Genomic DNA, 27,329 nt, shown 5'->3' on the forward strand with positions numbered 1-27,329 from the left:
CACATCTGCAGACTTCTTCTCCCAAAAATACTCAAAGAGTTGCTTTTATAACGTCAGGGTTTGATGGCCCTTCTCGCGTTCTAAGAACATAATTTACATCTTAAGAACATCATTTGCATTTTTTACAGACAATGATCAATTTTTAGAGCTAAATTCAGACACAGAAGTTCCTCTTTCTAGCATCTTCTTCCAAATATAGTGATGATTTCAGGCCCTGGAGGTCCCCGTGGAGTTGTCCTCCTTTTGGCCCCTCTTCTGTCACCTGTTACTAAGAAAACTCAAATGCAACAGGTTGCTAAATACATTCAGGCCTTTGCTCAGGCCTGTTTCTAGATTGTATGTATTATATGTGTTTTGTAATCGTGTATGCTGTTTTAACCTTCTATAGCTCCAAGTCACTTACACAATAGATCTGGACATCGCGCCAAACGAAGCTTACAACCTTTAATTAATTGACTGAGCTTCAACTCTTTAATAAGCCCAAAATGCAATGTGTGTATACAAGGTTTATGGCTGCACCTGTAATAAAAAGCTAATGTGAGGCCAGCAGGTTTAAATTAACATCCTAATGCAGTATCAATGCTGTAGATTATATTGTTAATGATGCAGGATATATTGTAACCGTAAAATAATCTTTTTAATTCCACACGTGTCCCTGCTGTGTTTCCTCACTGTAGCCGAGCTACTCGCTAGCCGGCAGCCGCACAGCGTGGTCCAACCGGCACATAAGCCTGTTTTTTTTTTTTTGTTTGTTGCCCGGGAAGGGGGACCAACCAAGGGGAAGCAAGGGCCAGCTAGGGGGAACCAAGTTAAGGGATACCAGGGGAATACCTAGAAGGGAGAGAGACATCACACGGAGGATGCCGAAGCACGCTCCAACAGACGCAAGCACACACTCTCAAGGTAAGCACGCACACACACCAAGTGGAGATCAAACGATCACCGGTGTCACGTCCACACAGCTGTTTTATACGTGAGCTGTGGGGCGTAGCCAGGCGTGCCGGAGTGTCTTAGAGAAATATCCACACGCCACGACCAAGGGGGGGTCATACCCCGTACATATGGAATATGTAACGGTGTGGAGAGATAGTCTCGATATGCTAGAGAACTGTGCAGTCTATTTAAGCCTACAGGCTAAATTTCAGGTGCTGTAGCAGACCAGGAACACACGGAAATCTGTCCTCGTTCAAAAGTTAAAAGTAAAGGTTAAACGTCTGAAACAGTAAATAAATGTGTGTATATTCAGATAAAAACTGAACTTTAAATTGAAAAGAGTACAAGAACGTTTCAAGAATGAGATATGTATATGTATGAACTAAGCATGAATACATTTAAAACACTTTTCCCTTTGTAAAACCTGTATAACAAGTCTGACTTGTGGTTCTCTCCTCCCTATTTACAGAAGATTCAGGTTACACCATTTATGAGATCATCAGTCCCTCCTCTCTCTATGTCCTATAAATGCTAAAGGTGTGCAAATTTCAGAGGCAGAAGTCAGAACAACTTCAGGGACCAACTCCTGTGTGCAGTGAGTACTGTGGTAGATTTTTTTAAATTACTTTTTTGACTGTATTTATCTTTTTAATAAATGTTTAATTTCTTGCTAAAGTTAGGGGTTTTTTTCTTGTAAAGGAAAACACTTCTTATTATGTTGAAACCTGAATTTTCTTACTGAAAGTCATTTAGCTTCATCATGTTTGTTTCATTAAACTATTTCAGCTTTTTCACATAATCTCACTTTTTCACATTTTCAAACTGAACCAGCACATAATAGACAGGTGAACACTAAAAACAAAAGTGAAAGTAAGTGAAAACAGTACACAGACCTGCTGTCATGGCTGGCAAATGTGAAAGTCGCAATTTACTGATTCAGACCACTGAACGTCTGTGAAGGTTCTCAGTCATCCAGGTCATCGTAGTCAAAGGAGCTTGCAAAGAAAAGCGTCTGGACTTCTTTAAGTTTACTTGAAGACGTTTCACCTCTCATCCGAGAAGCTTCTTCAGTTCTAAGGTCAAATGGTGGAGAGTCCCAGATATAAACCTAGTGGGAGTATCCCCCCACAGAGGGACAAAGGACCCCCTGATGATCTTCTAATCGCCTGAGCCAAGGTGTGAAACTGGGTGTGGGTCCCAATCAGCCAGAGTTTCGGGTGTGTTCATTGTGAAACCTGGCCCCACCTTATCATGCGAATTCCTGAGGTCAGATGGCCCAGGATGTGAGTGGGCGTTAAGGCGTCCACTGAACCTTCTGTGAATGGTACTCATGACCATTGATGAAAGGCATGGGTTGTTGATCAATAATCATGACAGTTTGCATATTAACGATCAAGAAACTGACCTCAAATGTATGCAAATGTACTGTTTATAAGGTCGTAATGGGGAAAATGGGGCGGCATTCTGGTACGCATCTAGACTTACCGGAAATCACATGGAGTGAAGAAACATCGTACTGTGCTACCTTCTTTTTCTGCTCTCTTCGGACCAGTCCAGTTACAGATTTATTTGGTATGGCTGTATCCGGCCTTCTGCTCCCTCTGACCTGTAGTGATGTGTCGGTCGCAAACGAAACGGCTCTTAGAGCTGTCTCTTTGAAGTGAACAAAGGGAGCTGGCTACTTATTGGGAGCCATGTTTTTTTGTTGTTTTTTTTCCTCTCACCCTCTCTCTCACGTTTTTTCGCTTCACACTGCACGAGAGCCTTGTGTTTGCACCAAGCAGAGGGGGGAGGGGCGGTAGTTAAACTCCCAGTAGCACAGGAACAGAGCGCGCGAGAGAGAACAAGAGCCAGGGGCAACAACAAGAGACAACATCATCATATTAGAGAGGTATAGTAATCATCCACAACTATTTTATATTTTAAATTGTGGATGTTAAAGGATTCAAAAAGTTTATTCATGCACTGAATCCTATGTATGCAATTCCAGGCAGGAAAAAATTCTTCCAAAAAATCATCCCAGGCTTATACGACAAAGAATGTGCATCTTCTTTTTGTTTTGCATATTTTAATTTATATTTTATTGTGTTCTGGTTTGTAGTGATTTGTGTTGTTTCACTTTAAATTTGTTTAAAAAGAAAGGGCTGAAAATTTAAATAGTTAAAAGTTGAAATGTAAATAGTTGTTTTTGTACATTATAATTTGTTTTTCCATTTTATGTGGAGTAAATAAGTAAAAGCATATTTATAAATAAACATATATAAATAAAGTATTTTTTTTACATTAGTAATTCATTTTGTGCATTATTTTATATTGTTGTTGATAATAAATTAAATAAAGCAACAAAACAATCTGAAGAGCCGGTTGGGAGCCAAAAGAGCTGGCTCTTTTTAGTGGGACAAGCCGAAAGAGCTGGTTCTCTAAAAAGAGCCGGAATTCCCATCACTACTGACCTGCCAGACTGCCACACTGACCTGTGTGGCAATGGGTGTGGTCCTACAGAGGTGGCGTGAATCACAGAAACCTTTGTCTGCTGTGATGTGCTCTTGTTAAGAGCAATTGGATTACACTTTGTGTGGCCCTGTTAAACGCCAGATCACTGGCAAACAATATATATATTTTGTTAAATTATTTTATTTTATTTTTTTTAAATCTCATCTGGATTTTATATTCCTGATGGAAACTTGGCTTCGGTGAGTCTTCCTCCCCCTCGACATTTCACTTCTGAGCTCTCCTGGGAGAGCTCTCTGGGATCACTGGTAAAGGTGGAGGGCTAGCTTCAGTATTTTAATCCTAATTTTGCTGTTGGCAATTGTCACCTGACCGCGCTGTGGTGTATCGTCCAACTAAATGCGTTTTTAAAGGATTTTATTCTCAATTTTGCTGACTTACTGGGGAGTCTTACACTATGATCGTGTTTTAGTTGTTGCATCCATGCTTGCTGTGAGACTGAACCACTCGTAAAGGACTTCCTAGCCTTTCTTGTCTTAATCCCACACAGTGGTTGAGTGATCCAACTCACAGAAAAGGTTACACACTAGTAGTAATATAATGTCGGCATTTTTGCCCCCCCCCCCAACACACACACACACACACACAACCAGTTTGACAGGTTTCGTGTACGCGTGCGCTTTCAATGTGCTCGGGGTTATGTGAGTTTATGTGTTTTTTAACTGGGGTTTTAATTGAATCAAACCATAAGGGTTTTTAATTAAACTATTTTATGGATTTGGTCTCAACATTCCGTTATGTAGACAGATGTGTTCTTAAAAGCAATTCTTTGTTTTGCGTGGAGGAGTGGAAGCCGTTTTGTTTCACCGGACGCCTTAACAAGCCCGGAATGGGTACCTGCTTTTTATTTACATCTTGACAGGGGATTTCTTTAAATCACCCCGTAGTTGTTCAGCTAAGACACCTGAGTTAGAAAACACAAACACTGCAGTTGTCTTTACACGCGTGGGCAGTCATGAACGCACTCTGCGACCTGCGTCTCATCACTGCCTGCGTTCTTTATTTATACCTTTCTGTATGTCTGTGCGTGTGTGTGTGTGTGTGTGTGTGTGTGCAAAAATAACAACGTCACTCAGAGCAACGGGTTTTTTCCCTTTTCTACATCTGCATACTTGATCCACAAGTATGGTCACAAATTCGTTTCCAAACAAACAAAATAATCAAACAAAAACAAAAAACATACATGAGTAAGGACACAAAAAGGAAAAGAAAAAAAATGCTGCCACTGAAACAAAGCAGAAGTGTGAGGAAAAAACTGAGCTCACAGACAGCTGCATGTGTTGGCTTTTAATAGCATGCAGCTTCTGCTCTAAAAAACAAATAAATAAAAATAAAAGAAAATGTGTAACATGCTCATCAGCTTAGCGGTGTCCACATATTTAATTCAGCTTCTCAATCCTGTAGCTTTAGCTGTTGTCTACAGGGTTTGGCTTATTAGTTGTTATTATAGGTGTGCTCTATATCTCAGCAATGTCTCATCTAGGATGACAGGTTTTCAAGCGGGTCAAGTGCCTCTATGCACTTCATCAGTTTAGTTATTTTCTTCGTTATCTTCATCTCATATGTCGTTCTACTGAGTTTGAGCAACCTTAAGCTTGATGCAGACTACTTCATAACAATTGTCCACCTCACATCATAACTGACTAAGGTGCCTCTTCATATTAATATTATGTCATTATTAATGTTATTATCTTTTTTTTCTATATAACAGCAATAGTATATTACAATATTTTATTACTGAGCCAATTTAATAATTAGGATCATCTTACTCAGCAAACAGATAATTTAGAATTCATCCAATCTGCACAGATTTGCTTTTTCTCTGAACAGGTTTGTGCCTACCTTTTTAGACCGGTCTTCTGTTTGCCTCATATCAGATCCAACCTTCGGTCACATTCGTTCTCTCTGTTGCATGGCGAACCAGCCAGTTTATTATAATATTTTATTTATTTATAATTTATTTTGTATCCATCAAGGGCTTCGGGTGATCTGCAGTTTCACCATTCCCCAAGCTGGAGACATTTACCTTTTCACACACTTTCCTTGGCTGAACAATGACACAGCCTTAATGTACCTTATGCATCTCTCTGTTTTATTTAATAGGTTTTTGTGTGAATTATTTGCTTTCATTCATTCTATACATTCTGTACATGGTCGTCATGCCAACTATGTTTCATTGTTAATACCAGTATACAGGTTGTTATCCTTGCTATTATTAGTTTCAATACATTAAAGATAAGTTCTAATGTAATTTTGCCGTTCGTTTATTTTATTTTGTTCTTCTTGTATTTATATCTATTCAGTCGGGTCTATTTCCAACCCTTTTTAAACTACTTTGATCTCTAGTTTTCACTTGATGAGGGATTATTATGTTCTTCCTGATACGGGTGAGTATATAACGGGTGGTGCTGCAGATGCGGCTGCAGGAACGGGTGGTGGATTAATAAAAGGATTGCGAGGACTGCTGGTTTTACTAAACTGGCAGTTAAGTTCTGTTTTTTTTTTTCTTCTTTCTCTTGTTTTTTTCTTTTTTCTTTTCATCTGCCTAACTGCTTCTTCTTTCCAGGCCTGGAAATATTGTAATTCTTGCGTACGTTTTCCTTTCTTTTTTAAGTTTTTTGTTGATCCTATTTCTTTCAAAAGAGCTTCCTTCAGTTGTGTTAATGCTGAGGGGCTGCATTTTCCTTCCCAAAAGGGACATTTTGTTTTCTTAGATTTCTCCATTTACAAGCACTGATTTGTCCGGCGCCTGGACTTTTTTTTTTTTTTCTAGCCACTGCTCGTCAGCAGTGAGTTTTGTGGGCTGATTCCCCATTATCACAGAACTGCAGAGCCTTCTCTGGTACTAGACTCGGGGGTGGTGGCTGACACGCTCTTCTACTCCGCGCTATTCACGGAGCGGTGTCAGTTTTATGAGACAGAACTCAACCTTTCCCCTATGTCACCAGTACGTGGGCTTTTTGCAGGATACACAAAGAAAACAATAAAAACAATGGAAGTAGTTCAGTAGCGTGTTGTGCTGTAAAATCAACTTACTTCCAAAACACATATACATACACACAGATAGACATTTGCGCGCGAATTTGTCACGAAGTATTTCACGGCTACTTCTGAAACCACTCTAAACTTAGTTCCTTTCAGCGAACTCAACCTATTTCACGTGTTTATTTCTTCAAACCCTTTCGGCAGGTTAGACCCCTTTTAGACCCTTGCGGCGGGTTAGACCTGTTTAGACCCTTGCAGCGGGTTAGACCTACTTAGACCCTTGCGGCGGGTGAGACCTACTTAAACCCTTGCGGCGGGTTAAACCTAAATAGTGTTTTCTCACCCTCAGTTGTCTTTTGCTGGTTATTCAAGTTGTCTTGGCTGGATCCCAAGGTCGTGGACCAGAAATGTTCACCGGCCTGGACCCGAATTAACGTCCCAGGTCTTTCACCTCTACCTAGAGAGGGCTGTCGACAGACTTCGGTGCTGGCTTCCCACGACGTCAGGATACAGCAGTCAGACCTTGGATTGGAGTCACAGAAACGTGTCTGTTGTTTCCATCGCTAAGCTCGAAAGACCAATTTAAATGACAGGGGATTTCTTTAAATCACCCCGTAGTTCTTCAGCTAAGACACCTGAGTTAGAAAACACAAACACTGCAGTTGTCTTTACACCCGTGGGCAGTCATGAACGCACTCTGCGACCTGCGTCTCATCACTGCCTGCGTTCTTTATTTATACCTTTCTGTATGTATGTGTGTGTGTGTGTGTGTGTGTGTGTGTGTACAATAATAACAACGTCACTCAGAGCAACGGGTTTTTTCCCTTTTCTACATCTGCATGTTCTCGGAAAGAGCTGCGGTTTTTCTTCTCTACATCTGTTCTCTGAAAACAGGAAGTGGTTTCTAGCTGAATAAGTTCATCACAAAAGTTATAAGGTGAAAAGTCACGTAGACATGTAGATTGCTTAGTGATCAATAAAAAGCACATTTCATGAAGCTGATCACATTATATAAAAACAATTTCCCCTTGACACATCTAGTCAAAAAAGTGTTACTAATTGTGTTTTAATCACACTAATTTTGTGGTTCTGATGATGTCTCAGCACATGGTGATGTCATCATTTTATTTAAAAATCATAATTTCGGAATGGTGATCCAAGAGGGAGACAGAGCCTACTAGTTTTTAACACAACAGATGGTCACAAATAACATTAAAACACAATCAGTTTGAAAGAACGATACTGGCTGCTTCCGGCAAAAGACAAGACCCTGTGCAATGTGTTTTAGAAACCACAATAGCGTTTATTTTATTTTTTGTTATTTTTTGAATATTACTTGAACATGTTGTTTGTCTTAAAGGCACAGTTTTATGATGGTTCATATCATATTTATCAGAGTCAGGTCTGTTTTGGGTCCATCTCTGTTCTCTTTATACATGCTGCCTTTGGTATCTATTTTTGAGGAAATACAACATCCCCTTTCACTGTTATGGTTATGACATCCAAATTTACTTGAAACTGGATGTCTCTGTCCCACTGCAGCCTTTGCTCAACTGTCTACATGATGTTACCAACTGGTTAAAACAGAATTTTCCCAGAATAATGAAAATAAGACTGAAGTTATGGTTTTTACCCCTTTGGATAAGTTATGTGATACACTTGGTCCTCTTGCTTGTCATCATTCCTACACTGCAAGAAATCTCGATTTGAGTACCATCAGTCTTGTTTTATGTTTGTTATGTTATGTTTTTATGTTATGTATGTTGTCATTGGCTCATCTCATGTCTTATTTTTCTGTATTTGTTTTTCTCTTGTTTTCTCTTGTTCACAACTAATTGTGAAGCACTATAGTCAACTTTGGTGCTTTTAAATGTGCTATAGAAATACAATTGATATTGATATGTCAATCCCTCAATTGTTGGGCTGGAGTTTGTATGAAAGATCAGCAGGTTTCACCAGAGAAGCTTCTTTAACTTCTCATTAACAGCTCTGTGAGAGTCACGGTGGTGGAACAATATTGCAGATGTTGAGTTTCAGAATTGTTACAAACTAACAGGATACACATGCATCCCATGCAATAATGTTACTTTAAAATGTTTTCACTTCCAAGGGCTGTGGGAAGCTCAATATGTGACAATTTTATATGACTCCATTTTCTGGAGCAGTTGAAACTCGTAACTGAAATATCTTTAAGAATTCATTCAACAATACTTTAAAAACTTCACATATATAATTTAATTGGTGCTCCTTAAATACAACCTTAGAGCAGATTGAGGTTATTCATGTTACTAACAGATTCATGTGTGTCCATCGTTGTTAGTGCACGTCCATGTTTTCTTACATGTGAAAGGTCCTGAGTGTGAAACCAGCAGGTCTTTGATACTGACTATAATACTGTGATAGAAGCATGTCGAATAATTCAGTAACAGCAGTGAAAACATAAGAAACTCTTAAATGTATGAATCAAGTTCACTTGGTGTTTTCAGTTTTCTGGACTTTTTAGTGCACAAACAAGTCAAGAGCTAAACTTATTATAAAGCTTCAGATAAGCTGTTCTCCTTGTAAAGTTCTTTCTCTCTGGTTTTCCCAATAGCTGGGTGGAGTGTGTTCCTGTCAGAGACTTCCTCTTGCGGTGAGTATGTGGTTTGACTATGTTTGTTTTAGATCTTCTGGATTCCTCATTTTAAAAAGTTCAATGAAGCATGTTTTCTTTAGATTTTTGTTGTGAAGATGGAGGCATTTTCAGTTTATTCCAGTTAAGACGTATATAAAAGAAACAGAGGTGGGTAGTAACAAGTTACATTTACTCCGTTACATTTACTTGAGCAAGTTTTTGAAAAAAATGTACTTTTAAAGTACCTTTTTTGCACGATACTTTTTACTTTTACTTGAGTACATTTATGAAGAAGAAACGGTACTTTTACTCCACTACATTTGCAAAATTCGACTCGTTACTTTTTAAAAAATAATTAGTTTAACACATTAGATAACATGCCGCCAGTTAGGGTTGCCAACTCCCTGAAAAATAAATAAGGGACACCTCGTGGCCAGGGCCGGGCAACCCAGTTGTCTTCACCCTTCCCAGTGTGGTAGCTCTTTTTTGTGTGTGTGAAGTTATTTTTTAACCATTTGACTTGAATTTGATTTAAGCAGATGCATATTCTTTGTGATATGACCATATGGGAAACAAATGATCATTTAGCCATTTGTTTTTAGCTCAAAATGACAACATTAACACAGTAAAACAGGTCTCTTTCTTAAACAGAAGCCTGTCATGCTTAACTTTTGAGAATATAAGTAAATCTTTCTTTAAAAGAACTCTGTCCTGCTTAACTTAAAATTATATAAATTAATAGAAAACAATAGAACGAAAAATATTCTTGTAACAGTGCACATATAGTGCATTTAGTACAATTGGCTTCAGTTGAGGTATTATTTCAGCTTTTCTAATGCTAATCAGCTGCTCCTGTTTGTAAACCCGCTTGTTCCCATGATTACGCATCATAACTCATCATCATTATTAATCTATGTATTACTTTTATGTATTAGTGATCTATTTGTTGTAATCATCTATCCTTGCAGTTGTTTATTACACAAAATAAATTATATTATCACACTTCTGGCCACATAGCGCTGATATTCACTGCACATGCCCATATTAACCTTAACCAGAGGGTTTAAAAAAAACAAACCAATGTTTACATACCATATCTGCTTCTGCCGTGGCCTGGTGGACAAAAAATTGGTTAAGGGTTCCCCGAGCTTTCACGCCCCTCATGTTCTTCATGTGCCCACCATTAGAAGCATGCCTATGGAAAAAGTGCGCCGGCACACAGTGCAGTGCGCTTTATAGGTGTTATCGTGCATTTTCCCAGCCAGGTGTTTTCCTTTTCCCATTCCTCCCTGTACTTTTGCAGCCTTTTTTTTCTTTCTCTGAGCGAACAAACATTGCTGGTCTAATGCCGGGCTTACACTGTGCGATTTTTGGCCCATTTTGAGCCGATTTTTGAGTCGTGCGACCGATTTGGTGATCGGCCCGATTTTGGCCTTCATCGTGCATCGTGTAGTATACGTGGGGTAACGTGAAGCGATTAACACCTCACGACCAGCTCCCGATCATCAATCGCTCGTGACGTGTCACCGCAGCCGCTCACACTGCTCACGTGCAAACACGTAAACGTCGGTGAAAAAGACGGAGCAGCACGGCAGTGCAGCGTGTGATCTGGACACAAGCGATGGAGGCACAACTTGTAGAACTTTGGAAACCTCATCCGAGCCTTTTCGATGTGGCGTCACAAAATTATCACGACCACAACAACTGTGAAAATAGTTGGATTTACATTGCTGCTTAATCACAGCTGCCTGATCAATGTTTTTCATTAGCAATTTAGCAAAGTTGATGGTGGTGGTGTGTCTGTGTGAGTGAAAGACAGAGAGGGAGAGCGAGCGACAGATTTTCTGTTATAACCTTCATTTTATGGAGGCACAGTGTGAGCACTCAGGTCGCATCAGAGCATCGGGCGGTATAGTGTGAGACCCTGCATCGTGACCTACCAACTTCTAACCCCTGTGAGTCAATCGTGCAGTTTGAGCAGGAGCTGAATAACGTGACTGAAAAAAATCGCACAGTGTTTGCCCAGCTTTAGGTGTACTGTCGTCTGAGACTTGCACCGCAGTGTCAGCGTTTGTTTCCCTGTTGGCCATGCTTGTTGTTGTGGTCATCTGTTGTCTTCCGGTATTTTCTCCGTGAGCGACCTTTCCTCGACCAATGAGATGAGCAGTAATCTGAATTGTCATACTCGAATTGTCATAAGTGTGCTGTCAGCTCATTGGTCACAAAGCAGGGGCTGGGAATTATATTTTCAAACAAAGCGTTAATTCCATAAACATTTATAGACTACTTTTGATTCTCACTGTATTACGGGACAAAGTGCGTCCCTTATTAGCTCAATACGGGACGTGTACTTTTGTTTCTAAATACGGGACGATTCCGTTTTTTAAGGGACGGTTGGCAACCCTACCACCAGTGGAGTTTCCGATAACTTTTTTACCAATGAGATGTGGCCATGCAGTCACATGACCAGTTTGAAACTGTGGCGGGCAGAGCGGCCCAAGCGTTTCAAAGTAGCGGACGTCACACGGAAAGAAGAAACATGAAAACATGGCAGAGCCAGTCATCTACGCTAGAGCTGAAGAGGATGAACAGCATTTTCCTCACATACAAAGGATGTTTCGCTTAAAAGCAGAACAAAAGAACAGCTATGTCTTCAGTGAGAGCCAAAACAACAACTTTTCAGCGTGAAATAACTCAGCTCGTGTAACCTGAGGAAACGGTAAGTTTAATCTAAATATCTTTTTAGCTGTGGTTAGCTGGATGTCAGTCTTATGTTACAGACGCTGTGTCGACCTTGAGCTGCGAGTCATATTTTCAGCGCTACATTGTAGTGAGATAAGTTTGTGGGTGTTTGTGCAGCTTCGGCTGTCCTTTTAACTGCTCGCTGGTTAGCTAGCGTCAGCTATAAGCTAACAGCTAGCCTCAGCTATAAGCTAACAGCTAGCCTCAGCTATAAGCTAACAGCTAGCCTGGTTAATGACGCTGGAGTTCCACGCATATGCAAACAGCTCGTCTCTACTGCTTACTGTTAAAACAGAAGGCAATACTGCGGCTGACAGGGTTTATTATGTGAAACAGCAGCTTGTTTAGTTTAAACAGTCTGTATTAAGCTGGGCAAACACTGTGTGATTTTTTTTCAGTCACGCTATTCAGCTCCTGCTCAAACTGTACAATTAAATCGCAGGGGTTAGAAGTTCATAGGTCACGATGCAGGTCTCACACTATACGGCCTGATGCTCTGATGCGACCTGAGTGCTCAAACTGTGCGTCCATAACAAGAAGCTTATCATACAAACTCTGTCTCTCGCTCTCCCTCTTTGTGTCTTTCACTCACTCACTCACTCACTCACGCACACAGACACACACACACCATCAACTTTGCTAAATTACTAATGAAAAACATTGACCAGGCAGCTTTGATTGAGCAGCGAAGTCCATCCAACTCTTTTCATGGTTGTTGTAGTCATGATAATTTTGTGAGGTCACATTGAAAAGCCTCGGATACGGAAGCGTAGAGCTGCCACCCAGCCAAAAGAAAAATAGAGCTATATCATGTTATAACGTGAAAAGTATATTGTTCTAACAATATACTATCATGTTTGTACAATATACCTTTCATGTTTGATCAATATAATATCACGCTATTACAATATACATAATTATCACGTTCGTACAATATAAATATTATATTGTATGAACGTGAAAGGTATTTTGCACTAACATGAAAAGTTTATTGTTAGAACAATAAACTTTTCACGTTCTTTTTTTTTTTTTGCCTGTCCCGTTTGGTTCTTTTGCCATCAGAATTATTGTCTAAAGGCGAAGAAAGATGCCCAACGGATTTACTTTACCAAATTGACCATCCCAGCCTTGCCGTAATGGTCCATTTGATTCACCTTTTATTGTTTATTTTATTTTCACTTGCTGAATACGGGACAGACTTGACTGGGGGAAAGAAAGAGGGAAAGAAAAACAGCTGAGAAGAGGGACGGGGGAGAAGGGCAAAAAACAAAAACCAACTGAATAAGCAGAAAAAAAAATACATATATCGATCACCTGGATCACCTGTTGAGAAAGAAAAAAGAAAACAAGCAGAAGAAAACGAGAGTAATAGAATAAACAACATCACAATGATATATGGGAATATGACAGTAAATACTAAATATTAAACATTATTGTGCAGCACGTAAGATCGACAGCACACGGTGTGCTTTGAGGTAGGAGCCAAAAAGGGTGTAGTTTGTGTGTGTGAGCACCCGTGTGTACACCTGTGAGCATGGACGCGCTTGTTTTTTAAAAGGTTCCTTCATGTAATGATCTGCTAGAGGGTGGGTGGGGGGGGGGGCACAGCCCCATCCTCCAGGGCATGAAGCAGGTATGGAGGAGATCAAAACTCCAGACATCCAGAGGCCCCCAGAACACAAGAGACCAAGGAAGACCAACAGAGGGGCAGCCACGCCACTGTCCCAGAAAGAGCTGAGAAGAGTCCCAGATGAGGGGTCACTCAGCAGCCGCGGAGCAGAAGCCAGGGGGGGGTTGCAGTGACGTGCCCGTGAGCTCCACCGGCAGCCAGCTGCGCCAGAGTGACCGAGCCCCAGGCCGAGAGGCCGAGGGCACCCCACCCCCGAAGTGGCCCGAGCGAGCCCCAGGCTCCAGGCCCCGATAAGCAGCCACCAAGGAGTGAGCTGGTGTGTACCTGGGCGCCCATCCCCGGACACAAAGAACCACCAACGCACCGATGTCTGAGGGAGTCCGCCACCGACAGGGGAAGTGGTGGGGGGAGATAGGCCTCCAAACCTTGGAGGGCCTGAGATGTCCCCAGAGAGGTGGCTTCTGATACCCAACCTGACATATAGACACAGACATACAGGCACACACAGATACAAACATCCATTCCCACCCTCATGCTCTCATATGCAATTACTCAACACTCACCCAACGTGGAGACAGACATAAAGAGACACTGTACACACAATCACACTCCCCAAGCGTACTCTACGAACCGGGTCTAGGTACCCTTGCCCCTGGAGGGGGGAACTGCACCCAGACCCAGGTGGTGTTACCCTTTTCCCTGCGGTGGGGAGAAGCAGACCGCCCGACTCCGCAGCAGCAGGGAGGCCCCACACTCCAGACCCCAGTCGGACGGCCAACTCCTCCTCCTGGCCCCCCGCTCCAGCAGGTCGCAGGGAACGGGGATGTGAGAAGACTCCAAACCTCCCTCTGCCCGCTCATTGTAGTGTTGATGTATGTCTGTTCTAAGGTGCATTTAAAACCCAGGAGGGCGTGGAGCTACCTGCCAGAGAGCAGCAGGTAAGCGCATAGCCCCTCCTGATAGCCCTCAATGTCTACGTGTATTTAAAATTGAGAGGTGGGCAACGACGCCAGGGGTGAGGTGTACACCCTGATGGTCTTTTGGAGTCCGTGTAGCGTGCCCACCCCCAAGATCCTATATGTATGTGTTATGAGAGTGTGAGTAATGTGAATGTCTAAGTTGTGAGATAAAATTGAGGCAGAGGCAGCCAGTAGGGGACAGAGGGGGGGTTACCTCCCCTGCACCCTGGTGACACACCCCTACTCCAAGGCCCTGCATGTGTGGGTGGTTGTGGTGGAGCGGGAAGAGGGAGGCAGCTGGAGATGGGGAGGTAAGGAAGGGAGGGGCAAGTGACCCCTCCCTGGGGCCAGCTCCCCCGCTGACCCCAGTAGGCACCCCCATACTCCGCGACCCACCAGGGAAAGGGGGCCCAGGCCCATCCGGACAGGGGGACAGTCCACCCAACCCCACCACAGAGAAAACTGCACCCACCCCACCATCCACTCATCTTCCAGACTACATAAGACAATAGACGCCCAGGCTGAGATCGTCCTCCACCTCTCCTGTATCTCCCCCTCCTGCAGAGAGAGTTCCTGAAGAGAAGAAAGCTCCTGCAAGATGTGACAACCCCCCCACCAGTTGAAGAGCCCCCCAGGTGGCTCGACGCACCGGCGGCACCCTGCGCCAGGGCTGGGCCCCCATACACCCACCCGCCCACAACCCCGGCAACACACCAACCAGGACCCAAGCCCCCGAGGCCCGGCCAGGGCCCCAGCCCAGAGCCGGAGCGCCCCCAGAACCTCACGCCCGTCCCGGACCCACCCAGGGGCAGCCAGGCTACCAGATCAGTAACCCACGTCCATCAGCACAGACCCTCCCCTAGCCCCGCTGCACGCAGCCACGAGGAAACCGTCACCTAAGAGCCAACAGAGCCCTCAATAGGCCATGACCGCTACCCCGGGTTGAGCCCCCCAAGGAAGATGCTCCTGGGGAACCCCCCGACGCCCTAAGCCTGTCCCTACCCCCACACCAATCACAACAGTGAAGGCGGGACCAAACTATGACCCCCCCCCACCCCCACTAGGTGATGGAGCTGATCAAAGGAGCCCAGAGCAATTGATCTGATGTGGTGGTAGAGGCTGTATCAAGACTAATGTAATTTAATAGATAATTTCTATATTGGTTAGAATTAAGATTATTTTTATTTTTCCAGTTCATGGATTTAATTTGTTGATATTCTAAAAATCTTTTCTTGCTGATCCCATATTGTGTAACTAGTCTGTCAAATGGAATAAATTCTGTTCCTTCTAGTATATGTTCTACATATTTGATTCCTTTACCACTCCAATCTGAAAAGTTTATCATATTATTGTTTTGTAATATGTCAGGGTTGTTCCAGATAGCTGTACGTTTGCATGGGATTAATGAAGACTCTGTCAACTTCAGAAACTCCCACCATGCTGTCAGAGAAGAGCTGATGCTGACGCTTTTGAAGCATTCATGTCATTGGATGTTTGAGCTGATAAATGGTAGATCTGAAATCTCTAGATTATTGCAAAGTGCTTGTTCTACATCTAGCCAAGGTTCATCTAAGAGGGTATGTTTTAGCCATCCTGAGATAAACTGAAGCCTGTTGGCTAAGAAGTAGTGCTGAAAGTTAGGTAGTTCTAATCCTCCTTTATCCTTGGTCTTTTGTAGTGTTTTTAAGCTGATACGTGGGGGTTTATTTTTCCAAAGGAATTTGGACATATATGAATCTAGAGATCTGAACCAATCTTGTGGCGGTTTAGTTGGGATCATTGAGAATAAATAATTTATTTTTGGTAATACCATCATTTTTATAGCGGCAACCCTTCCCATGAGTGATATGGGTAGACATTTCCACCTAGCCAGATCACCTTCTACTTTCTTTAAAAGTGGGCTATGGTTTAATTTAGTTAGATCTGCAAGCTTGGGAGAAACATTAATACCTAAATATTTTATATTTCCTGATTGCAGTGGTGTAGAAGAGGAATTATGGAGGGAGCAATTAATCGGAAGGACTGTAGATTTTGACCTGTTAATTGAGTAATCTGACATTCTTGCAAAAGAGTTTATCAATTCAATTACCCCAGAGATATTGGTTTGTGAATTTTGGAGAAAGAGTAACACATCATCCGCATAAAGGATGATTTTATGTTCCACGTTCTTGCATTTTATGCCCTTAATTGCTGAATTCTGTCTAATTGCTGCTGCTAGTGGTTCAATAAAAATTGCAAACAGTGAAGGGGAGAGTGGGCATCCCTGCCTGGTGCCCCTCAAGAGACAGAAGCTGGAGGATGTCTGGTCATTTGATCTGACACAAGCTGTTGGGGAGTTATATAATATTTTTAACCAGTTGATGAAAGAAGATCCAAAACCAAATTTGTGTAAAGTTGCAAATAGAAATTTCCAGTTAACTCTGTCAAATGCTTTTTCTGCATCTAAAGAAAATATTGTAGTTTCTAGGTTTTTACTGTATGAGTAGTCTATCAAATTAAGTAATCTATGTGTATTTGTTGATGAGTGCCTACCTTTTATGAAACCAGTTTGGTCAGGATGAATTAAGAGGGGGGTTATTTTCTCTAGTCTCTTTGAGAGAGCTTTGCAGATTATTTTAAGGTCTACATTTATAAGGGATATTGGACGATAGCTTGAGGGATATACAGGGTCTTTGCCTGGTTTTAGCAGGAGATTAATGTTTGCAGAATTCATATTTGATGGAAGTCTGCCCTTTTCTTTGATTTCTAAAAACTTTTCACGCTCTAACGTGATATAACTCTATTTTTCTTTTGCCTGGGTGGCAGCTCTACGCTTACGTACTCGGATGAGCTTGCCTCATCCTACAAGTTGTGCCGCCATCTCTTGTGTCCAGATCACACGCTGCACTGCCGTGCTGCTCCACCTTTTCTCTTTCATTTCTGTGTTTGTGCGTGCGCAGTTTGAGAGGCTGCGTTGAGGGGCGACAGGATTTCAAACAGGTTTGATTATCATGTAGAAGAAATTTTGCTCTTTACTATTTTTCTAGACCACACGATTGATGATTGGGAGCTGGTTGTGAGGTGTTAACTGCTTTTCGTTACCCCATGTATACTACACGATGCACACATGATTAAGGCAAAACACGGCAGATCCCCAAAACGGTTGTGCGATTGAAAAATCGGCTCAAAATGGGCCAAAAATCACACAGTGTATGGCTAGCTTTTGAAGGCTAGCTCCAAACAAACATCTGCAACTTGGCAGTGTATACAGCACTATAATGACCAGACCTAATTCTTTTGAAAACATCTTTTCACAGGTCTCCACTTCATCAGGCATCACCTGGACAGAGCTGGATGAGGCCAGCGCAAACAGCGGCCTATTCAACAAAAGCAGGGGAACTGGAGAGGTACCTTTCATGTCCATTCACTGGTGGTGTGGATCTATTGCATGGCTTTCTGTAATTTTCTGCTGCTCATTCCTGTGCGATATCCCACCCACCCCCCGTCATATTTCTTTTCAAGATTTTCTTATTTAATCACTAGTGGACATATATTTATATTTATAGATACATATATATTTAGTCATCTTTTCTCTTTTACCACGTCTCTCTAATATTTTGCTCTTTACTATTTTTCTATTTATTTTTTTTATTATTTTATTTTATTTTATTATATTTTCTTCTACTGTACCATGCTGCTGAGTGACTGCTGCTCGTCAAACACATTTCATTGCAATGTTGACCCTGTGCTAACTTGCATATGACAAATAAAACTGAAAACTGAAAAAAACTGAAAAGTTTCCTCACATCAAGAAGCTGTCGATCAAAGTCAACACAGCTCTTCCTGCATCTGGAGCTTGTGAAGGACGTCTCAGTCATACAGGACTCCTGTTCACTGTTAAACAGTTACAGCTTCACAGAAAGAACCTTGAGAGCAAACTGCTGCTGAAGCTTAACCATCACCTCACTGAGTGAAGAAATGGCACATTTTTGCTAAATATGCAGAAATAAATGCACACCCATACAACTTATGGTAAACTGAGCTGCCTTGTATGAACATATTTTGAAGATGCCTCGATCTAATGTTTTCTCTGAGGCTGCTGTGCCATTTGGAGCAAACATGAATAGAAAGTTTACAGCATATCTTGTCACTGGAAATTGTTTGCACTGTTTATATATTTATATTATTTACTGCAGGTATTGGTGAAAAAAGCTTTATGTTGTGAAAAACTGAAATCTGGAAATTAGAATCCTTGTGCCTTATTTTGTTGATGTTTTTACATATATTCCTTTTGAAAATACTAAAATTTGTATATATTTTTTTTTTTTGTCTGATAGCATTTATTTAAAAAATAAATCAGACATTTCAAACAGTTACTCGCTACTTGAGTAGTCTTTTCGCCAAGTACTTTTTTACTCTTACTTGAGTAACTTTTTTGATGACTACTTTTCACTTTTACTTGAGTAATAATGTTTTAAAGTAATGCTACTCTTACTTGAGTACAATTTTTTGATACTCGACCCACCACTGAAAAGAAATGTCCATAAGCTGTAAAGACACTGTAACCTAAACTGCCCGTTGTCATTCATATAGTTTCAAAGACTCTCACTCTCACTCTAGGGGTGACTATAGCTCAGGAGGCAGAGCAGGTCACCTGCTAGTCAGAAGGTTGGTGCTTTGATCCCTGTCTGCTCCTGTCTGCATGCCAAATATTCTTGGGCAAGACAGAAGCCTCAAGTTGCTCACCGATGCATCCATAAGAATATGAATGAATATGAATTTTAGAAAGAAAACAATTGCATAGAAAAAAGTGCTCGTCCGAATAGGTGAATGAGGCAATACGTGAGGCATTTTGAGTGCCAAGAGTAGAAAAAGGCTTCATAAGAACCACTTTGTCACAGTGTTTTCAAACCTTATCAACAAGTGAACAATAAAAAATATGAAGCTTGATGAAAAACAGGACACACAGCTGCTGTCATGGCAACCTTGTGATTTACTGACTTAGACCACTGAACCTTCAGCTTTGCTAATGAATCTGTCTTCTCACCAATCAGAGGAGCAGTGTAAGCAGGTTAGGATTAGTTGAGGTTTATTCTGGTATGTTTTATCCATCTCTCCTTGGTTATGTGTCTTTTCTGTTCTCAGTGAGTTAGTTATGTCCATATGGGGTTAAAACGATACCACCTTAAAATTAAACTGAAAAACAATTGTAACTGAAATAAATGTACTGAATAATTTTGTATTGAACGTGGGAAAAAAATTAATAGTGAATAAAGATTAACACTCATAATGTCGTCCTGATTTCCATACACCTGTGGTCCTCAGGGGACAAAAATGTCCCAATTTCATTTGAGTGTTTTTTAAAGTATAATTTGTCAATCAATTCAGTGTTACACCTTAGTTTTACTTAAGACCAAAACATTAACACATTGGCTGTCACTTGGTGTTCGCTCGCTCTGCGGTAGAGTATCACTTCCTGTTCCTGCTCAAACACAGTGGTGTTTCTGAGTAGCTTATTTGCTTAGCAATTTAATTAACAACTTTTAAATACATTCTTCTTTCATAGTATAATCTTCACGTGCTTCATCCGAAGCACACTTTCTGTGTACTCACTACCTAATTTATAGCCAAAGTATTCACTCACTGTCTCTGTACTGTTTCGCTAGCTTAGCTTAGCTCGTAGCCGACTCGTTAGCACCATGGCTACTTCACCTGTCCCTCCTGCACTTTCTTGCTCATTGTGTCAGATGTTTAGTTACTCCTCGGCCTCCTTTAGCAGTAATGATATCTGTAACAAATGTAGCATATTTGCAGCTCTGGAGGCCAGGATTACTGAATTGGAGACTCTGCTTCGCACCCTTCATTCACCCGTAGCTAGCCAGGCCCCTGTAGCTGGTGCAGCCGAAGATAGCGTAGGCCCCGCTAGCTGTTCCCCGGCAGACCCCAAGCAGCTGGGGAAAGAGGGCGGCTGGGTCACGGTGAGGAGGAAGCATAGTCCTAAACAGAAGCCCCAGGTACACCACCAACCCGTTCATGTGTCTAACCGTTTTTCCCCACTCGGTGACACACCCGCTGGGGGTCAAACTCTGGTAATTGGTGATTCTGTTCTCAGACATGTGAAGCTAGAGACACCGGCAACCATAGTCAATTGTCTTCCAGGGGCCAGAGCAGGCGACATTGAAGGAAATTTAAAACTGCTGGCTAAGGGTAAACGTAAATTCAGTAAAATCATAATTCACGTCGGCAGTAATGACACCCGGTTACGCCAATCGGAGGTCACTAAAATCAATATTGAATCGATGTGCAACTTTGCTAAAACAATGTCGGACTCTGTAGTTTTCTCTGGTCCCCTCCCCAATCAGACCAGGAGTGACATGTTTAGCCGCATGTTCTCCTTAACTTGCTGGCTGTCTGAGTGGTGTCCCAGAAACGATGTGGGCTTCATAGATAATTGGCAAACCTTCTGGAGGAAACCTGGTCTTGTTAGGAGAGACGGCATCCATCCCACTTTGGATGGAGCAGCTCTCATTTCTAGAAATATGGACAAATTTATTAAACCCCCCAAAATATGACTATCCAGAGTTGGGACCAGGAAGCAGAGTTGCAGTCTTACACACCTCTCTGCAGCTTCTCTCCTCCTGCTACCCCCCCAAAAACCCATCTCCATAGAGACTGTGTCAGCTTCCAAAAAGACAAAAAACAAACTAAAAACCAGCAACAAACAACTTAAACATAAACAATCAAAAAGAAAGAACAATACAGTATCCACATCTGAACCAAAGAGTAAAACAGTGAAATGTGGATTATTAAATATTAGGTCTCTCTCCTCCAAGTCTCTGTTAGTACATGACTTAATAATTGATCAACAAATTGATTTACTCTGCCTTACAGAAACCTGGTTGCAGCAGGATGATTATGTTAGTTTAAATGAATCAACACCCCCGAGTCATTCTAACTACCAGAAACCTCGAAGCACAGGCCGAGGGGGCGGTGTGGCAGCAATTTTTCACACCAGCCTATTAATTAATGAAAGACCAAGATAGACTTTTAATTCATTTGAAAGCCTGATGCTTAACATTGTCCACCCCAGCTGTGAAACTCAGAAACCAGTCTTACTTGTTATCATCTATCGTCCACCTGGGCCTTACACAGAGTTTCTGTCTGATTTCTCAGACTTTATATCTAATTTAGTTCTGAGCTCAAATAAAATAATTATTGTGGGTGATTTTAACATCCATGTAGATGCTAAAAATGACAGCCTCAACATGGCATTTAGTCTGTTATTAGACTCAATTGGCTTCTCTCAAAATGTAAAAGAACCCACCCACCACTTTAATCACACTCTAGATCTTGTTTTAACATATGGCATAGAAACTGAACATTTAACAGTGTTTCCTGAAAACCCTCTCCTGTCTGATCATTTCCTGATAACATTTACATTTACAATAATTGATTACACAGCGGTGGAGAGTAGATTTTATCAAAGTAGATGTCTTTCTGAAAGCGCTGTAACTAAGTTTAAGAATATAATCCACCCACTGTTATCATCTTCAATGCCCTGTACCAACACAGAGCAGAGCAGCTATCTGAACGCTACCCCAACAGAGGTCGATTATCTTGTTAATAATTTCACCTCCTCACTACGTACGACTCTGGATACTGTAGCTCCAGTGAAAACTAAGGTCTCTAATCAGAAGTACCTGACTCCGTGGTATAATTCTCAAACACGTACCCTAAAGCAGATGACTCGTAATCTGGAGAGGAAATGGCGTGTCACAAATTTAGAGGATCATCATTTAGCCTGGAGAAATAGTTTGCTGCTTTATAAGAAAGCCCTCCACAAAGCCAGAACATCTTACTATTCATCACTGATTGAAGAAAATAAGAACAACCCCAGGTTTCTCTTCAGCACTGTAGCCAGGCTGACAAAGAGTCAGAGCTCTGTTGAGCCAACCATCCCTTTAACGTTAACTAGTAATGACTTCATGAACTTCTTCACAAATAAAATTTTTATCATTAGAGAAAAAATTACCAGTAATCATCCCACAGATGTAATATTATCTACAGCTACTCTTAGTACCATTGATGTTAAGTTAGACTCTTTTTCTCCAATTGATCTTTCTGAGTTAACTTCAATAATTACTTCCTCCAAACCATCAACGTGTCTTTTAGACCCCATTCCTACAAAACTGCTCAAAGAAGTCCTGCCATTGATTAATTCTTCGATCTTAAATATGATCAACCTATCTCTAATGGTCGGCTATGTACCACAGGCCTTCAAGCTGGCTGTAGTTAAACCTTTACTCAAAAAGCCATCTCTAGACCCAGCAGTCTTAGCTAATTATAGGCCAATCTCCAACCTTCCCTTCATATCAAAAATCCTTGAAAGAGTAGTTGTCAAACAGCTAACAGATCATCTGCAGAGGAATGGTTTATTTGAAGAGTTTCAGTCAGGTTTCAGAGCTCATCACAGCACAGAAACAGCTTTAGTGAAGGTTACAAATGATCTTCTTATGGCCTCTGACAGTGGACTCATCTCTGTGCTTGTCCTGCTAGACCTCAGTGCAGCGTTCGATACTGTCGACCATAATATCCTATTAGAGCGATTAGAACATGCTGTAGGTATTACAGGTACTGCACTGCAGTGGTTTGTATCATATCTATCTAATAGACTCCAGTTTGTGCATGTAAATGGAGAGTCCTCTTCACACACTGAGGTTAATTATGGAGTTCCACAGGGTTCAGTGCTAGGACCAATTCTGTTTACATTATACATGCTTCCCTTAGGCAGCATCATTAGAAGACATAGCATACATTTTCACTGCTATGCAGATGACACCCAGCTCTATCTGTCCATGAAGCCAGATAACACACACCAATTAGTTAAACTGCAGGAATGTCTTAAAGACATAAAGACCTGGATGGCCGCTAACTTTCTGCTTCTTAATTCAGATAAAACTGAGGTTATTGTACTCGGCCCTGAAAATCTTAGAAATATGGTATCTAACCAGATTCATACTCTGGATGGCATTACCTTGGCCTCCAGTAACGCTGTGAGGAACCTTGGAGTCATTTTTGACCAGGACATGTCCTTCAACGCACATATTAAACAAATATGTAAGACTGCTTTCTTCCATTTGCGCAACATCTCTAAAATTAGAAATATCCTGTCTCAGAGTGACGCTGAAAAACTAGTTCATGCATTTATTACTTCCAGGCTGGACGACTGTAATTCATTATTATTAGGATGTCCAAAAAACTCACTGAAAAGCCTTCAGCTAATCCAAAATGCTGCAGCAAGAGTACTGACAGGGACTAGAAGGAGAGAGCATATTTCTCCTGTTTTGGCTTCCCTTCATTGGCTTCCTGTTAAATCCAGAATTGAATTCAAAATCCTGCTCCTCACATACAAGGTCTTAAATAATCAGGCCCCATCTTATCTTAATGACCTTGTAGTACCATATCACCCTATTAGAGCACTTCGCTCTCGCTCTGCAGGCCTACTTGTTGTTCCTAGAGTATTTAAAAGTAGAATGGGAGGCAGAGCCTTCAGTTTTCAGGCCCCTCTTCTGTGGAACCAGCTTCCAGTTTGGATTCGGGAGACAGAAACTATCTCTACTTTCAAGATTAGGCTTAAAACTTTCCTTTTTGCTAAAGCATATAGTTAGGGCTGGACCAGGTGACCCTGAATCCTCCCTTAGTTATGCTGCAATAGACGTAGGCTGCCGGGGGATTCCCAAGATGCATTGAGTTTTTCCTTTCCAGTCACCTTTCTCACTCACTATGTATTAATAGACCTCTCTGCATTGAATCATATCTGTTATTAACCTCTGTCTCTCTTCCACAGCATGTCTTTTATCCTGTCTTCCTTCTCTCACCCCAACCGGTCGCAGCAGATGGCCGCCCCTCCCTGAGCCTGGTTCTGCCGGAGGTTTCTTCCTGTTAAAAGGGAGTTTTTCCTTCCCACTGTCGCCAAAGTGCTTGCTCATAGGGGGTCATATGATTGTTGGGTTTTTCTCTGTATCTATGAAGCGCCTTGAGGCGACTTTTGTTGTGATTTGGCGCTATATAAATAAAATTGAATTGAATTGAATTGAATTGAATTAACAAAATGTAGGGTAAATTAAAACAATTTACCCTTTATTTTACATTTTAGGGGCACCAGACCTTGTTTACATAAAGTATACTGTTTTTGAGTGAAAAAAAAAACAAGACAATAAAATATTTAATTGTTTAGATCATTTGACTAACTACAGAGTGTTGTATGTTGAATTTGAGTGAAAATGGTTTTTTGAATCATTTACAAATTTTTAATGGCACCACATAATCACACCTGTAGTAAAATGACTACTAAAAATGAATTAAAAATGACTAGTAAAAAAAAGACAAAAATGTCCCCATATGGTTTGATTGATACTTAATGAAGTTGATTTTTTCCCCCACTTTTAATTAAAACTTAATTCAAACATTTTGATAATATTTTTTTATTCCATTTCAAATTTATGTCTGATAAAAACCTCATTTAAATGAATGTTTTCTTTGTTTTGGGGTAAAAAAAAAATTAAATCATCATTTATTGTGATTATCGTTTTACAACCAGAGTCGGTTGCTTTAACAGATTATCACAGACAGGTATATGTAACCCAGAGTAAAATCTGTTTTACTAGATTTTAGTAATTTCCTGCACTTATTTCCTGCCATTGAACACATCACCAATACATGACTCCAACCACATGACTTTGCTCAGCCAATCGGATGGCATGTAGGTCATAGTAAGCCTGTCCCGGCTTCCTCCCGTCAGATGCGTGGATGTAAGCCAGGTGACAGAGCTGTTGCAGGTTTGTATTGGCAAACACTTGCATTTCCCGTTTTAATGCATTTTTTAACACCAACTGCAACTTAGACGCTGATTGGGGCGACCGTGGCTCAGGGGGTTGGGAAGCGTATCTGTAACCGGAAGGTCGCCGGTTTGATCCCCGGGCTCTCTGTCCTGGTCGTTGTGTCCTTGGGCAAGACACTTTACCCTACTGCCTACTGGTGTTGGCCAGAGGGGCCAATGGCACGATATGGCAGTCTGCCCACAACCGTAGCTGCCTCCACCAGTGTGTGAATGCGAGAGTGAATGAATAGTGGCATTGTAAAGCGCTTTGGGTGCCTTGAAAAGCGCTTTATAAATCCAATCCATTATTATTGCTGTGAGCCAGAGCCATAGTGTTGTTGTGCACTGAACAGAACGGAATTGGTCAGTTTGAACTTTTAATTGACTGTTTGTATTGCTACCAGCTGACGCTAATTGGCTGCTGCCGGTCCAAACAATTTGAATTTGATTTTTGATTTGACCGATAGTTGTTGAATAACAGATGTTGTGAAGCTATATAATATGTATATAGCAGTTGAAATGTTTTAGTTAAATCCTTATTGGTTAAATATATTGTTTGTTTATTTATTTATAAATTGTGTACACAGGATCAAGAATGACTTAATGTATTTAGCGTAACTGGCTGACATTTTTGTATTATTCTTGTGATTTCTTATTGGCCTTGTTTATTTAACCCTTTAAGACCTACCATAGAACCAATTCCGCCAGAGCTTATATTATATTTTTACATGCTGTGGAGCCATTTTTGGGAGCATTTCAAGTTGCTATACATTAATACAACCATTATAGCCTAAATTTTAATAATATGTCTGCATTAAGTCCATAGTAATTACATAAATTGTAAAAAAGTGCAATAAACTACAAAAAAATTGAAAATCGTTTTTGTTTTTTAACATATATATCTAGTTAGAGAAATTTAAGAGGCTTATCCCTCAAAACTGTAAATACAAAAAAGTTGCACAAAATAGTTTCCCACCACAGGAAATTTATTTTGAGTGTCTTCATAGTTTTATTTTTGAAATACACCAATTTCTATACACTGCAGGAAAAACGAAAATAAATATTATAGTGCAAATTTGCAAAAAAGCAGCATATGCATCAAAATAAACTATTTCCAGCAGTGCAATATGAGTCCTAAGCATCCCAGAAACGACACAGAAAGTCATAAAGTCAAACATAACTTTTAAAAACACCAGTATAGGCTCATGAGGCCTTGATGGTAAAAAAACTACATTTCCGCGAAAATGACGTCACTTCCGGTTCCGGGCAGGTCATGGCGGACATGATAGTTCACGCTGATGGACGTAGGAAGTGTTACAAACAGCTGATCGGATCGGCAAAGCGTGTTTCTGGAATATTATGTTTTTGTTGCTGCAAGTCCTTTTTATGCAGTTTTTGCAAAGCTATATGTGGAAGGAAACTGTGACCTAGGACAAGCTGATGGCATAAGATGTAAGTACAACTCCTCCGGTTTCATATGCAAAAAAAAATTATTGCGCTAGCTTACATGGTTGCAGAGCTACCGGGATTTAAAAATAGTTACGCAAAACGGAGCGTGCCCGCTCTGACCGGTTTTAAAGGGTTAATGCAGGCCAGGTGAACCTTTTTTAGGTGTGAAAAAGGATGGCGAGCCAATGAACGGCTAGGAGCAGGACTCATTCTGCATTGAAGCTTCCACTGGTTGGGTAGGAAGCTATCAAAGACGATGCTCTGTCCCTATTTTCCACAATCATACACACCATTCCCCCCGTTTATTGAGAATAGCGCTTGGACATCTCTCATTCAGATAAAACTCACGGACTTCAGTGTGGATCAGTGTTTTTTATGTTAACATGTGTTATTTATGGGGAACTTTTTTTGAGAATCTATATTGCTTTGTATAAGCCAGAACAATTTGCTTAGTTGTCTTTGTGCACCCCCACTGGGTTTTTCGATTAATTGAATAGCTGCAGCAGGAGAAAAAGAAAAGAAAAAAGAAAACAAGCAGAAGAAGATGAGAGCAATACAATAAACAACATCACGATGATCTATGTGAATATAACAGTAAATACTAAATGTTAAACATTATTGTGCAGCACGTAAGATCGACAGCGCACA

At 41.1% G+C, this 27,329-nt stretch overlaps 1 protein-coding gene across 1 annotated transcript in view; it reads left to right on the top strand.

Moving 5' to 3' along the window:
• The first annotated feature begins 1,469 nt into the window (after positions 1-1,469).
• Positions 1,470-27,329, top strand: part of LOC146368611 (cytolytic toxin-alpha-like) — a 56,476-nt gene continuing 30,616 nt past the window's right edge. The window contains exons 1-2 of the mRNA XM_084912193.1: positions 1,470-1,528; positions 9,023-9,061. The gene's annotated coding sequence lies outside the window, so the exon portion shown is untranslated. The remainder of the gene's footprint in view (positions 1,529-9,022; positions 9,062-27,329) is intronic.

This window comes from Perissodus microlepis, chromosome 18, assembly GCF_051167445.1.
Source record: "Perissodus microlepis isolate ML-2025 ecotype Zambia chromosome 18, ASM5116744v1, whole genome shotgun sequence".
NCBI classification, from domain to species: domain Eukaryota; kingdom Metazoa; phylum Chordata; class Actinopteri; order Cichliformes; family Cichlidae; genus Perissodus; species Perissodus microlepis.